This window comes from Lynx rufus, unplaced genomic scaffold, assembly GCF_022079265.1.
Source record: "Lynx rufus isolate CCGP_SWC_20201006 ecotype Redwood Valley unplaced genomic scaffold, mLynRuf1.p SCAF_6, whole genome shotgun sequence".
Classification (NCBI taxonomy): Eukaryota; Metazoa; Chordata; class Mammalia; order Carnivora; family Felidae; genus Lynx; species Lynx rufus.
Genome location: NW_025814878.1, coordinates 40223943 through 40237308, shown reverse-complemented (window position 1 = coordinate 40237308; position 13366 = coordinate 40223943).

The window sequence follows — 13366 nt, the reverse complement described above, 5'->3', positions numbered from 1 at the left end:
TCATTGTATTGATTAATGCATCACAATTCATTTATTCTTTTCACTTTTATAAGTTTGTTGGCTTTTTATTTTACCTTGTTTTGTTTGAGGTGGGTTTTTTTTTTTTTTTGGTTATGTTTTGTTTCGTTTTTGCTACTTCAAAATACAGACCTACCTCCTTTCATTGAACTTCACTCTATTGTGCTTCACAGATACTGCGGTTTTTTTGGAAATTGAAGGTTTGTGGCATCCTAGCAGCATTTGCCCACTTCATGTCTTGTGTCATATTTTGGTAATTCTCACAATATTTCAACGTTTTCATTATTATTAGATTTGTTATGGTGATCTGTGATCAGTGATCTCTGATGTTAGTATGGTAATTGTTTGGGGGCAGCACAAACCACGCCCATATAGGATGGTGAACTTCACAAGTGCTGTATGTGTTCTGACTCCTCCATCAATTGGTTGTTCCCTTGTCTTTCTCTCTCCTTGGGCCTCCCTATTTCCTGAGACACAGCAATACCGAAATTAAGCCAGTTAATAGCCCTAAGTCTTCAAATACAATTGCCTCTAAGTGTTCAAATGAAAGGAAGAGCCACACATCCCTCAATTGAAGTCCAAAGCTAGAAATGATTAAGTTTAGTGAGGAAGGCATGTTGAAAGCCAAGACAGGCCAAATGCTAGACTTCTTGTGCCAAAGAGCCACGTTGTGAGCGCAAAGGAAAAGTTCTTGAAGGTAATTAAAAGTGCTACCCCAGTGAACAGATGAATAATTAAAAAAAAAAAAAAGGCAAAACAACCTTATTGCTGATGTGAAGAAAATTTTAGTGGCCTGGATAGAAGATCAAACCAGCTACAACATTCTTTTAATCATCTAGCACAAGTCCTTAACTCTCTTCAATTCTATGAAGGCTGAGAGAGGTGAGGAAGCTACAGAAAAAATATTTGAAGTGAGCAGATTTAAGGGAATAAGCCATCTCTGTAACAGAATAGGACAAGGTGAAGCAGCAGGTGCTGATGACAGGCTGCAGCAAGTTACCCAGAAGATCTAGCCAAGATGATTAACGAAGGTGGCTGCACTAAACAACAGATTTTCAGTGTAGACAGAAGAGCTCTCAAGTGAAAGAAGATGCCATCTGGGAATTTCATAGCTAGAGAAGAGAAGTCAGTGCCTGGCTTACCAGCTTCAAAGGACAGGCTGACTCTCTTGCTAGAGGTTACTGCAGCTGGTGACTTGAATGCTCACTTACCATTCTGAAAATCGTAGGGCCCTCAAGAATTATACTAAATCTCCTCTGCCTATGCTTTATAAATGGAATAACAAAGCCTGGATAACAGTACATCTGTTTACAACATACTTTACTGAATATTTTCAGCCCACTGTTGAGACCTACTGCCCAGAAGAAAATGATTGCTCATGTATCTGGTGGCTCAAAAGCTCTGATGGAGATCTACAACTAGATGAGGTTGTTTTCATGCCTGCTAACCCAATATTCATTTCGCAGCCCATGGATCAGAGTAATTGCAAATTTCAAGTCTTATTATTTAAGATACACATTTCACAAGGCTGCAGCTGCCATTGATAGTGATTCTTCTGATGGATGTGGGCAAAATAAATTGAAAACGCTCTGGAAAGCATTCATTTTTCTAGGTGCCATTAAGAAATTTTATGATTCATGGGAAGAGGGCAAACTGTCAACATTCACAGGAGTTTGGAAGAAGTTGACTCCAACACTCATGGATAACTTTGAGGGGTTCAAGACTTCAGTGGAGGAAGTAACTGCAGATTGGGGGGAAATAGCAAAAGGACTAGAATTAAAAGTGGAGTCTTAAGATGTGACTGAATTGCTGCAAGCTCATGATGAAACCTGAATGCATAAGGAGTTGCTTCTTAGGAATGAGCAAAGAAGGTCGTCTCTTAAGATGGAATCGACTCCTGGTAAAGGTTTTGTGAAGATTGTTGAAATGACCGCAAAGAATTTAGAATAGTACAAGAACTTACTTGATAAGGAAGCATCAGGATTTGAGAGGATTGACTCCAATTTTGGGGGTTTTTTTTGTTTTGTTTTTTTTTTCGATATATGAAATTTATTGTCAAATTGGTTTCCATACAACACCCAGTGCTCATCCCAAAAGGTGCCCTCCTCAATACCCATCACCCACCCTCCCCTCCCTCCCACCCCCCATCAACCCTCAGTTTGTTCTCAGTTTTTAACAGTCTCTTATGCTTTGGCTCTCTCCCACTCTAACCTCTTTTTTTTTTTTTTTCTTTTTTTTCCTTCCCCTCCCCCATGGGTTTCTGTTAAGTTTCTCAGGATCCACATAAGAGTGAAAACATATGGTATCTGTCTTTCTCTGTATAGCTTATTTCACTTAACATCACACTCTCCAGTTCCATCCATGTTGCTACAAAGGGCCATATTTCGTTCTTTCTCATTGCCCTGTAGTACTCCATTGTGTATATAAACCACAATTTCTTTATCCATTCATCAGTTGATGGACATTTAGGCTCTTTCCATAATGTGGCTATTGTTGAGAGTGCTGTTATAAACATGGGGGGGCAAGTATCCCTATGCATCAGTGCTCCTGTATCCCTTGGGTAAATTCCTAGCAGTGCTATTGCTGGGTCATAGGGTAGATCTATTTTTAATTTTCTGAGGAACCTCCACACTGTTTTCCAGAGTGGCTGCACCAATTTGCATTCCCACCAACAGTGCAAGAGGGTTCCTGTTTCTCCACATCCTCTCCAGCATCTATAGTCTCCTGATTTGTTCATTTTGGCCACTCTGACTGGCGTGAGGTGATATCTCAGTGTGCTTTTGATTTGTATTTCCCTGATAAGGAGCGACATTGAGCATCTTTTCATGTGCCTGTTGGCCATCTGGATGTCTTCTTTAGAGAAGTGTCTATTCATGTTTTCTGCCCATTTCTTTACTGGGTTATTTGTTTTTCGGGTGTGGAGTTTGGTGAGCTCTTTATAGATTTTGGATACTAGCCCTTTGTCCGATATGTCATTTGCAAATATCTTTTCCCATTCCATTGGTTGCCTTTTAGTTTTGTTGGTTGTTTCCTTTGCTGTGCAGAAGCTTTTTATCTTCATAAGGTCCCAGTAATTCATTTTTGCTTTTAATTCCCTTGCCTTTGGGGATGCGTCAAATGAGAAATTGCAATGGCTGAGGTCAGAGAGGTCTTTTCCTGCTTTCTCCTCTAGGGTTTTGATGGTTTCCTGTCTCACATTCAGGTCCTTTATCCATTTTGAGTTTATTTTTGTGAATGGTGTGAGAAAGTGGTCTAGTTTCAACCTTCTGCATGTTGCTGTCCAGTTCTCCCAGCACCATTTGTTAAAGAGACTGTCTTTTTTTCCATTGGATGTTCTTTCCTGCTTTGTCAAAGATTAGTTGGCCATACGTTTGTGGATCTAGTTCTGGGGTTTCTATTCTATTCCATTGGTCTATGTGTCTGTTTTTGTGCCATCCAATTTTGAAAGAAGTTCCACTGTTGGTAAAATGTCATCAAACAACACCTCAAGTTACAGAGAAACCATTTGTGAGAGAGAAGAATTGATGGATGTGGCAAACTTCATTGTTGTCATACTTTAAGAAATTGCCACAACTACTCCAACCTTCAGCAATCACTAGTGCTGATGAGTCAGCAGCCATCAACATGGAGGCAAGACCACACACACCAGTAAAAGGATTACAATTCACTGAAAGCTCAGATGATGGTTACCATTTTTAACAATAAAATATTTTTAATTTTTTTAATGTTTATTCATTTTTGAAAGAGAGAGAGAGAGACGGAGTGCAAGCAGGGGAGGGGCAGAGAGAGAAGGAGACACAGAAACCAAAGCAGGGTCCAGGCTCTGAGCTGTAAGCACAGAGCCCAATGCAGGGCTGGAACCCACAAACCATGAGATCATGACCCGAGCCAAAGTCGAATGCTTAACTGACTGAGCCACCCAGGCACCCCAACAATAAAGTACTTTTAATTGAGGTATGTACACTTTAATGACATAATGCTACTGCACATTTAATAGATTATAGTGTAAACATAACTTTTATATGCACCGGGAAACCAAAAAATTCATTTGACTCACTTTATTATTGCAAAATTCACTTTATTGCCGTGGTCTGAACCAACTCCACAATATCTCCAAAATATGTCTGTAAATGTTTCAGAAACTTCCCATAAGTACTTCCTTGCGCTCACATGCACGAAATTCCCTGGAGTATATATCTAGAAATGTAAGCACTGGATTGCAGGACATATGAATCTTCAAGATACGCTACTATTGCCAGAGTTCTTTAAAACTGGACTTTATTAATGTATGTTCTCATCAAAAAAGTTAGAAAATTTCCTTTATTTCAGAACTTCGCCAAGATCTGGTTGTTAGGTTTTGTAATATTTTCCCAAAACAGATGGTTAAGGTATCTTACTGGTGACTCATTACTCTGGTGACCATTTTTAATAAGACTAAATATCTTAAAGTTTCTAAGTACACAATCATATTATTTACAAATAAGGATATTTTGTCTCTTCCTCTCCGATTCTCACACTACTTTCCCCCTTGTCTTATTAGATTGGCTAGCATGACCAATAAAATGACTAGAAGTAATGATAGCAGGCATCCTTATCTTGTTCTAATATTTAGTAGAAAAGCTTCTTAAATTTATCCATTATGCATAATTTCTACACAATATTTTTGATGACTACCCTTAATCAAATTAAAGAAGTTTCCATATATTTTGATGTTTATAATGAATGAGGGTTAAAGCTCACTGAGTGCATTTTTCTACATCCACAGAGGTATGGGTTCTTTTTTTTTTTTCTTTCTTTCTTTTTTTTTTTTTTTTGTCTTTTTATCTGCTAATGTGGTATGTGCCAATTAATAGATTTTCTTCACTTGAATTCCTAGGATAAGACCTTCCTACCCAATCACCATGTATCTTTCTCTAAGCTCTACTGAAACCAAAATGCTAGTATTCTATTTAGAATTTTTGCATCAATGTTTCCAGAAAATGCTGGTCAATGACTTTATTTTGTTGTTGTTCCTTAGTCTGGTTTTGGTATCAAGACCTTTAGGTGGCTAAAATTAACAAATCAGGAAATAACAGATGCTGTCGAGGATGTGGAGAAAAGGGAACCCTCTTGCACTGTTGGTGGGAATGCAAACTGGTGCAGCCACTCTGGAAAACGGTGTGGAGGTTCATCAAAAAAATAAAAATAGAACGACCCTACAACCGAGAAATAGCACTACTAGGAATTTATCCAAAGGATACAGGAGTGCTGATGCATAGGGGCCCATGTACCCCAATGTTTATAGCACCACTTTCAACAATAGCTAAATTATGGAAAGAGCCCAAATGTCCATCATCTGATGAATGGAAAAAGAAGATGTGGTTTATATATACAATGGAATGCTACTTGGCAATGAGAAAGAATGAAATCTGGCCATTTGTAGCAACGTGGATGGAACTGGAAGGTATTATGCTAAGTGAAATAAGTCAGGCAGAGAAGGACAGATATCATGTTTTCACTCATATGTGGATCTTGAGAAACTTAACAGGAGACCATGGGGGAATAAAAGGGGGAAAAATAGTTACAAACAGAAAGGGAGGGAAGTAAACCATAGGAGACTCTTAAATACAGAGAACAATCTGAGGGTTGATGGGGGCGGTGGGGGAGAGGTGAAAATGGGTGATGGGCATTGAGGAGGGCATTTGTGGGGATGAGCACTGGGTGTTGTATGTAAGCGATGAATCACGGGAATCTGCCCCAAAATCCAAGAGCACACTTTACACACTGTATGTTAGCCAATCTGACAATAAATTATATTTTTTAAAAAAGACCTTTAGTATTCTCTCAAGCACTCTGGGAAACAGAAAATTAGATAAAACTTGTCTTCAGATTCTATAGAACAATATTATATGTTGTCTTTTGAATGAAACAATACAATTTTTAAATCCTTTTATTTCATGCAAGATACTTTTAGCTATCTACTCAATATCATTCTCCCTTTTTTTCTTTGCTAAGAGAACCCTAATTTTGCTGGAGGTTGAGACATATATGTGAGTATATAATGTATATATACACACATACATACATTCACATACATGTATATACATATACTATATACATATATGCACATATACTATATCATATGCATATGTTATATATGCACATATACTATATATACACGTTTACAAATGTCACATATGTATATATGTTTGTTTTATCACGTAAGTGTTGACTAAAAAATAATGTATTTTAGTATATAAGCATTTACTCCCTTGTCCTCCCTAACACTTTTCCAGTTGCCTCCACCTGCCCCTCCCACCATCAGATGTACACATCTTAGTCCATATCTTGTTCTTACTCATATATTTCAGACCTCCTGCTCCATTGGGATAACAAAGATGACACAAACCCCGACATGGAGTCAGAAGGCCATCTAGCCCAGTCTGAGGTCATGAAGCTGTTTACCTGCCAAGCCAGGAAGAGCGCTTTAATAAAGATATAGCCAAGGGCAGCAAATCAACAGCCATTTTTATCAGCCTCCTTTGTGGGGCTGGGAGTCCTTGGTTTCAGGTTGTGGGTCCAGCTCAGGACTTTTCATCCCATTCCCCTGCAGGAGCCAAGAGCCTGACTGCCAGCTCTCAGCCCAGAGCCCCACAAGCCCATGGCAACTGGCCCTGCTCATAGCTTTTGGTTTCTGTTTTATTTTTTGCCTTAGAATGTGTATTCTATTTTGGAGTCCGGTCAGGTTTTCTGGCTATCTCTTCTTACATTTTCTTTATTATTTCTATGGGTGTGAAACAAAAGGGGTGAGTCTAATGGTAACCTTACTGTCATCTCTACAGGAAGTGATTTTCAAATATTCCTTAGGATAAACAAAGCATCAAAATTCTTATATATGCTAAGACTCCTGACATAGTGTGGGTTATCGCTCATTTTCTTCCAGAAATCTATGTAAGCATTCACCTGTCATGGGCAGGAGAATTTGCAGTACTAATCACCAAATAAGATATTGTGACCAGGGGCGCCTGGGTGGCTCAGTCGGTTAAGCGTCCGACTTCAACTCAGGTCACGGATCTCGCAGTCCGTGAGTTCGGGCCATTGTCGGGCTCTGGGCTGATGGCTCAGAGCCTGGAGCCTGCTTCTGATTCTGTGTCTCTCTCTCTCTCTGCCCCTCCCCCGTTCATGCTCTGTCTCTCTCTGTCTCAAAAATAAATAAACGTTAAAAAAAATTAAAAAAAAAGATGTTGTGACTAATAACTTCTAGTAAACTTATTTCCTCTATTACATAAGCTACATATTACTGCACCTTGAAATACGCAGTAATTATGAAATGTGATAAAAAATGAAAAAAATTCTAGTTTCAAAACCCCAACTTTCCAAATGAAAGAATGGTTATTTTTCTGTTCTCAGTCTCGTGAAAGTTCAGAAAAGTTGAATTTTCATTTCCCAAGAAGCAGACACTAGATGTACCCACACATGCACTGGGGCCCCCAGAAAGCAAGTGAAAGGGCAGTTTTGTTTCCAATACTGTGTACCAGAGACTTCAACTTCATTCACTCAGTGCTTGAAAGACACAACTCCCTTTTGTATTACATTTCCCTGAAATTCTAAAAGATCTCTGGCTAACTAGTTCTGTCCAAACTTTGAGATTAGGCCTTTGTTTGGTAAGGATTTCGGGACACAAAATTATTCATTTTCAAGTAAAGTTTGTAAGGTGCTATTTTTCAAGAAGGATGTGAGATTGGAAATAACACTCATATTGAAAATGCTCATAAATATTGCACACTGTTTTTAAATCAAACGTGAATCTGTTCTGATTTCAGAGTTTGGAGCCATTAACATCTTTATATAGAGATGGTCTAGTCGAGTGTCTTTGCCGTAAAGGTGAACAAACTGAGGGCTTGAAGGGATGACGACGTTTCACACCCTGGGTGAGAACCCAAGGTCCTGATGGGCTGGATATCCGGTCCATACAATGTCATCAGGATGAGGCTGTATTGCTTTCACAGAGAAGTAAGGGCAACGTCCCAGGAAATGTGGTCAATGGGCTGAGTTCCCAAAGTATGTGACCTTTAGAACTAGAGGCACTCAGGAATTAAGCGTGCCACCTCATGTGCTTTAAAGGTGGCAATCAGCGGCATGCCCTTCAACCTTTCCCTTCCCCTTCTAAGAGCTGATGGTTCCCTCCAGTTCTCCAGCTACTTACCCACATCACAATTTGACAACATGTGCTTTGAAATGTCTTCTTTTTGACACCTACTGTTGGGAGTTTCCTTCTGGTGAAATAACTCTCCATAGCTCTCAGGCTTACTACCAGAGGTAAAAAAGAACCTTTGTTTCTCTTTGATTTGTTGGTATGGTTGCTTTAATTTAGCACTTTATTTTCAATGCACAGATACAGCCTATTTTTCTAAATACAATAACTGTTTGGTAATAGAGTCATTACACTGCATTACTGAAAGGCTGCTTTAAAACATTCATTACTAAAAATAATAACAGGCAGTGCCCTCATATATACAGGGGCTAAGCTACTGATGCACATTAGGGCTTCAAATTTAGTTTGCCACTGAATATCCACAGAGAGAAAAAAAGCTACACGGTAAAAAACAGGTGTTCATTTTTAACCATTTCAGAATCACTCTCTTCTTAAAATAGTTACAAAACCAACAGATATTGTTAAGGTCACAGCCAAATACTGAGGATACATACATTTGGATAAAGAATTAGCCGTGCTTAGGAGCATAGGCATTAATTAGCTAATATGGAAAGAAGTTTCCTTGGTGAAAGCCCACTTTGAGACCTGAATTTTTCACTTTGATTTATTACATGATCTTTAGCTGGTTTTCACTCCAAATTATCTGGACAGCTGCCAAATTTCTACTTTGATTCACTGAGTGGCAATATTCTGCATGAGGCAGATAAAATGATATACTCTTCTTTAAATTTTACATTTCAAATTGTAAAAACTTAAAAAAAAATTTTAGGTAATGTTACAGGTTAGATTATTTTACAAATTGATTGATTCATGCATCTTCTAAGGAAATAAGAAAAAATAATAATATCAGCCAGTGAAATTTAAATATCATAGTCAACAACCTGACTTTTACTTTAAAATATGATGTACAGGGGGGCGCCTGGGGGGCGCAGTGGGTTAAGGGTCCGACTTCAGCTCAGGTCACGATCTCGCGGTCCGTGAGTTCGAGCCCCGCGTTGGGCTCTGGGCTGATGGCTCAGAGCCTGGAGCCTGCTTCCAATTCTGTGTCTCCCTCTCTTGCTGCCCCTCCCCCTTCATGCTCTGTCTCTCTCTGTCTCAAAAATAAATAAACGTTAAAAAAATAAATAAATAAATAAAATATGATGTACAGGATTTGTAGTATAAAGTTAAGAACAAAAATAAACAACATAGTCTGCTTTGGGCTCTGCAGGCTAAATGTCCTGATGCACCATTAGACTTCATACTACATGTTGTACTTAAGGCATTGTTAAGCCTAATTTACTTATGTCATCATGAAATTTACTTAAAAGTCAGTCACGATAACCAAAGAAATTAAGGTGGTCAATGCCAGTTGGTGTTAAAAATTCTTCCACATGTGCCAAGAGAAACTTCCTATGAGAGAATTTCTAAGAAGCTGTTTCAAGACCTCTTGAAGCATGTGACAGGACATCACATCACACTCAGATGGATATCTTCACCTTCTGTCTGTTATTGCTGTGGTGTCCTTTTAATCCCTTTAGCATCCTGCTGAAATGAAGTTTATAAACACAAGTTTGGGGATGGATCAACACCAATACTGTCAAATATCTAAGTCACCAGTTTAAATCCTTCCGTCTCCTTCCAACCTTCTGAATCTGCAAATTCCCCAATGTCTCTATATCTCACAAAAGGAGTTTCACAGATATGTTAGCTTCTAGGATGTCACCAGACTGTGTGTCTTTTTTTTTCAAAAATTGTTTTCACTATAATCAGAAATTAAAGGCAATTAGAGTGGCTTTTCCAGTCAAATAAAGATGAAAACTCCTCCCCACTAAGAAATAATTGATACATGCTCTCTGACTTAACTCTTTGTATCCAAGTAAATAGCAGAGAATGTAAATTTCCTTCTAACTCTTACTCTCTTGTAAAAAACATAGCAAGCCAAAATATTACACACATATCTATTCCAAATCTCTCTTCTTGCCATTTGTACGCTACCAGTTTGAAAGGTTTGAATCATATGAATTTATGTAATAATATCTTTATACTAAGCATTTCATAGAGACTCATTAAAAAGAACTCATTTCTAAAAGAACAAATTTCTAAAAATTTGTTCTACTCATACACCCTTCCTTGAAAGCTGTCTCTTTGCCATTTTCAGAATAAGATGGCACAGGTGGACAGAAAAATTCAGAAGGTATTGGGAAAATGATGAGCAACCCTTCTGAAGAGAAAATAAACTACTTCATTGAGATGCTATCTTTAAACATATGGTCACTCAAAAGTAATTGAATGTCACTTATTAACTTCAAAATAAAGGCACCTTTTATTTTCAGTTCTAGCTATGGTTAGAAGTGCACACTAGAATTGGATAGTACAATGTTTTCATATGGCAAACTCCCTCCTCACAGTTCAATATATTGCCAAAAAGCTATCATAAAATGAAAGTCATTTCTAAAAGAAGTTTGGATATTCCTTCTGCCCAATTAGGAGGTTTAAGGGTAATTAGGCTAGCTGTAATAGTAATAGCTGACCTTTCTGGGGATGTTGATACATTTGTGAGGGACATCTAACTGTCTGGCATAGTCTCTTCTAAAATTACTGGGAAAGAGAGAGGGAAAGAGAGGAAGGAAGCGAGAGACTTTCTGTCCTCCACTCCCACCCGAGGCTCTGAATCAAAACCTCACTTACTTGATGACTTAATGTCCTGGTGGTTTGAATATCTGGGAGAGGAGAGGGTGTTAAATTTAGTTGTTTTACCTTCTATTTCAGCACAGAAACAAGACACAATCTCATCAGATTGAGAAATATCACCTTTGTGTAAATGACAGCTTTCCAGATATACGGAAAAGACTGACCTTGCTCCAATCAGTGGGCTTACTTTAAAACCACAGGCTCGTCATTTTTCTTCCTTTACCTTGGATTTGGGGGGAGGCAAGTGTTTTCCTGCCTAAATTCAAACTGATGCTCACTGGCCCCAATTCCCTGGGTTCCTTTAAACTCCTGTGCAGCGAGTGCCCTTACTGAGCTTAGGCGAGGTTTTTAAAAACTGTTTTAAGTAAGAGGAGACTGAGAAACGTGAACAGAAAGCAACCTCGGGCAACTGGCATCACATTCTCTTCGTTTTCTTTGTTCAAAATGTGGGCTGTCACTGCTCCTGTAATCCTTTTCAAAAAGAACCTGCATTTTGCTGGGCCTTGCTGGATCCGGGGAGGTTGTCGTTATTTTCTCCCCAATTTGTGGGAAATCAAAGTTCCTCTGGTACCAGGGTCAGAGTAAAATAAAAATGTCAAAGTGGGTGGGTACAGGGTTTAGGATGAGCTATTGCAGGTGTGCGGGGACGAGAGTCGAGCTTGTCTGAGCGGGCAAGCCCTCACACACACACACCCCCACACACACACCATTGCTTTTTCGCGCAGTGCTGCGGTCAGCCAGCTACGCCGCCAAGCCTGGGCTGCGAGGGAATGGGCGGGCTTCGGCGAAGATTGCTGGGTCCCCGAGATGCCCTAGCTGCAGCCAGCCAAGGTAGAACCTCTATGTCCACAGATAGACAGCGGGACCTGCGCGCGGGGGGAGGGGGGGGGCGGAAGAGTGTGACCCTCAGTGATCACGCCTATCGGCCTCGATCTGTCCTGGTCTCCGCGGCTGCGTGGGCACCTGGGCTCCTGGGCTCCTGCTCAGACCAGACCCTGGGCGCCCGGGCCAGGGCTAAGCCAGGACCTGGCTCAGGGGAGGGCGGAACGGGCCCCTGCAGCCAGCTTGCGCCTAGGCGGCAAGTGACACTGGGAGCTACACGCCCACTTCCCGCCTCTAGGAGGGCACTGTGTGGATGTTTGGTTCAGGTTCGCTCTTTTGCCTCCAGAGAAAACAAAGGTGGTTTTTGACGTTTTCCCAAACATCCAAGGCGGGAGGGTTGGGGTAGGGGCAGGAAGGATGTTATGCTCCACCTGTGCGCCTAGGTCGCCAGAAGCTCTAAGGAGCCTGCAGAACTCGACACCAAGGCAAGCTGGCTTCCAAAAAGGCTTGCGCAAAACTGGGCTGAATGGTGTCCTTATTTATTTATTTTTATTTAAATCTTCTTTAAAATCGGTTACCGCGCTCGGCACGGCTCACCATTTATAAACCGAACTGAAGACTGAGAGCCATTACCCATTTATTATTCGGGCAAAACCAAAACCTCAGCCCCGAAACAATTTGGCTTAAAATATTCACATCTTAAAGACAAATATATCTTTAAGGGTGCATTTGTTTCCAGTGTTGCAGCCTGAGAATCGATGTCAGACTTTTTGTTTTTGTTTTTGTTTTAATGGGTAATAACCGGAGTTCCCTAATGCACGCGGCGTCTCCCTTGGTTCTGGGCTCTCCGAGCTCCCAAGCCCTGCCCCCGCCGCCACCTCAGGTCTCACCACCGCTATCTCCTTAACGCTCTTTCCACCACCTGACCCAGCCGTACGGACAGCCTAGTCTCGATTCGCCCCTAAACTTACGGGATGCAGGACTCCCCTGTGACACCCTCCTCCCCAGGGGGCTGTGATGGGAGTGGGGAGTGCTTGGGGAGGATGGAGAGCAACGCCAGAAGCCGGTCCAAGCCTGCCGAGCTCTCAGAGAAGGAAAGGGAACAACGACGCACGTTTCGCAATCAAAATGCATCCTTTCAACGCTTCGAAAATGAAACCCAAAATCCCAGCAGCTGTTTTACTGGTTGAAGAGACTACATACAACAGCCCTCTCTGACCTCCCTGCATTCTCTAGGCCGACTCCTCTTGCAGTCCCCAAAAGTTACCGCAACTTTAAAGGACTCACGCCGAGGAGACCGGGGGCTGCCGGGGGCTGCCGGGGGCTGGGTAAGGCCTCCTGGACTCCTCGAAAGCAGCTCGCACGGGAGGGGCCGGATGCGGGGCGCCAACAACGCAGATGGGGCGGGTTCGGGTGGGGGACTTCAAAGAGAAAGTGCCGGGATCGAACACTAACGAGGCAGAAGGGACCGACCCCAGAGAGCTGAACTGAAGTGTGGGAACTGGAGGCGGTCGGGCGGGCGGGGTCGGTAGAGGTGCAGGGGCGGTCAGTACTGGCTTCAGCCACCGCCTTCCCCCCCCCCCCCCCCCCAGAGGGAGCTGCTCCGCTCCCGGGAGGAGTCTTCGGACTCCCTGGACTTCCTGTCTGAGACAACGAGGA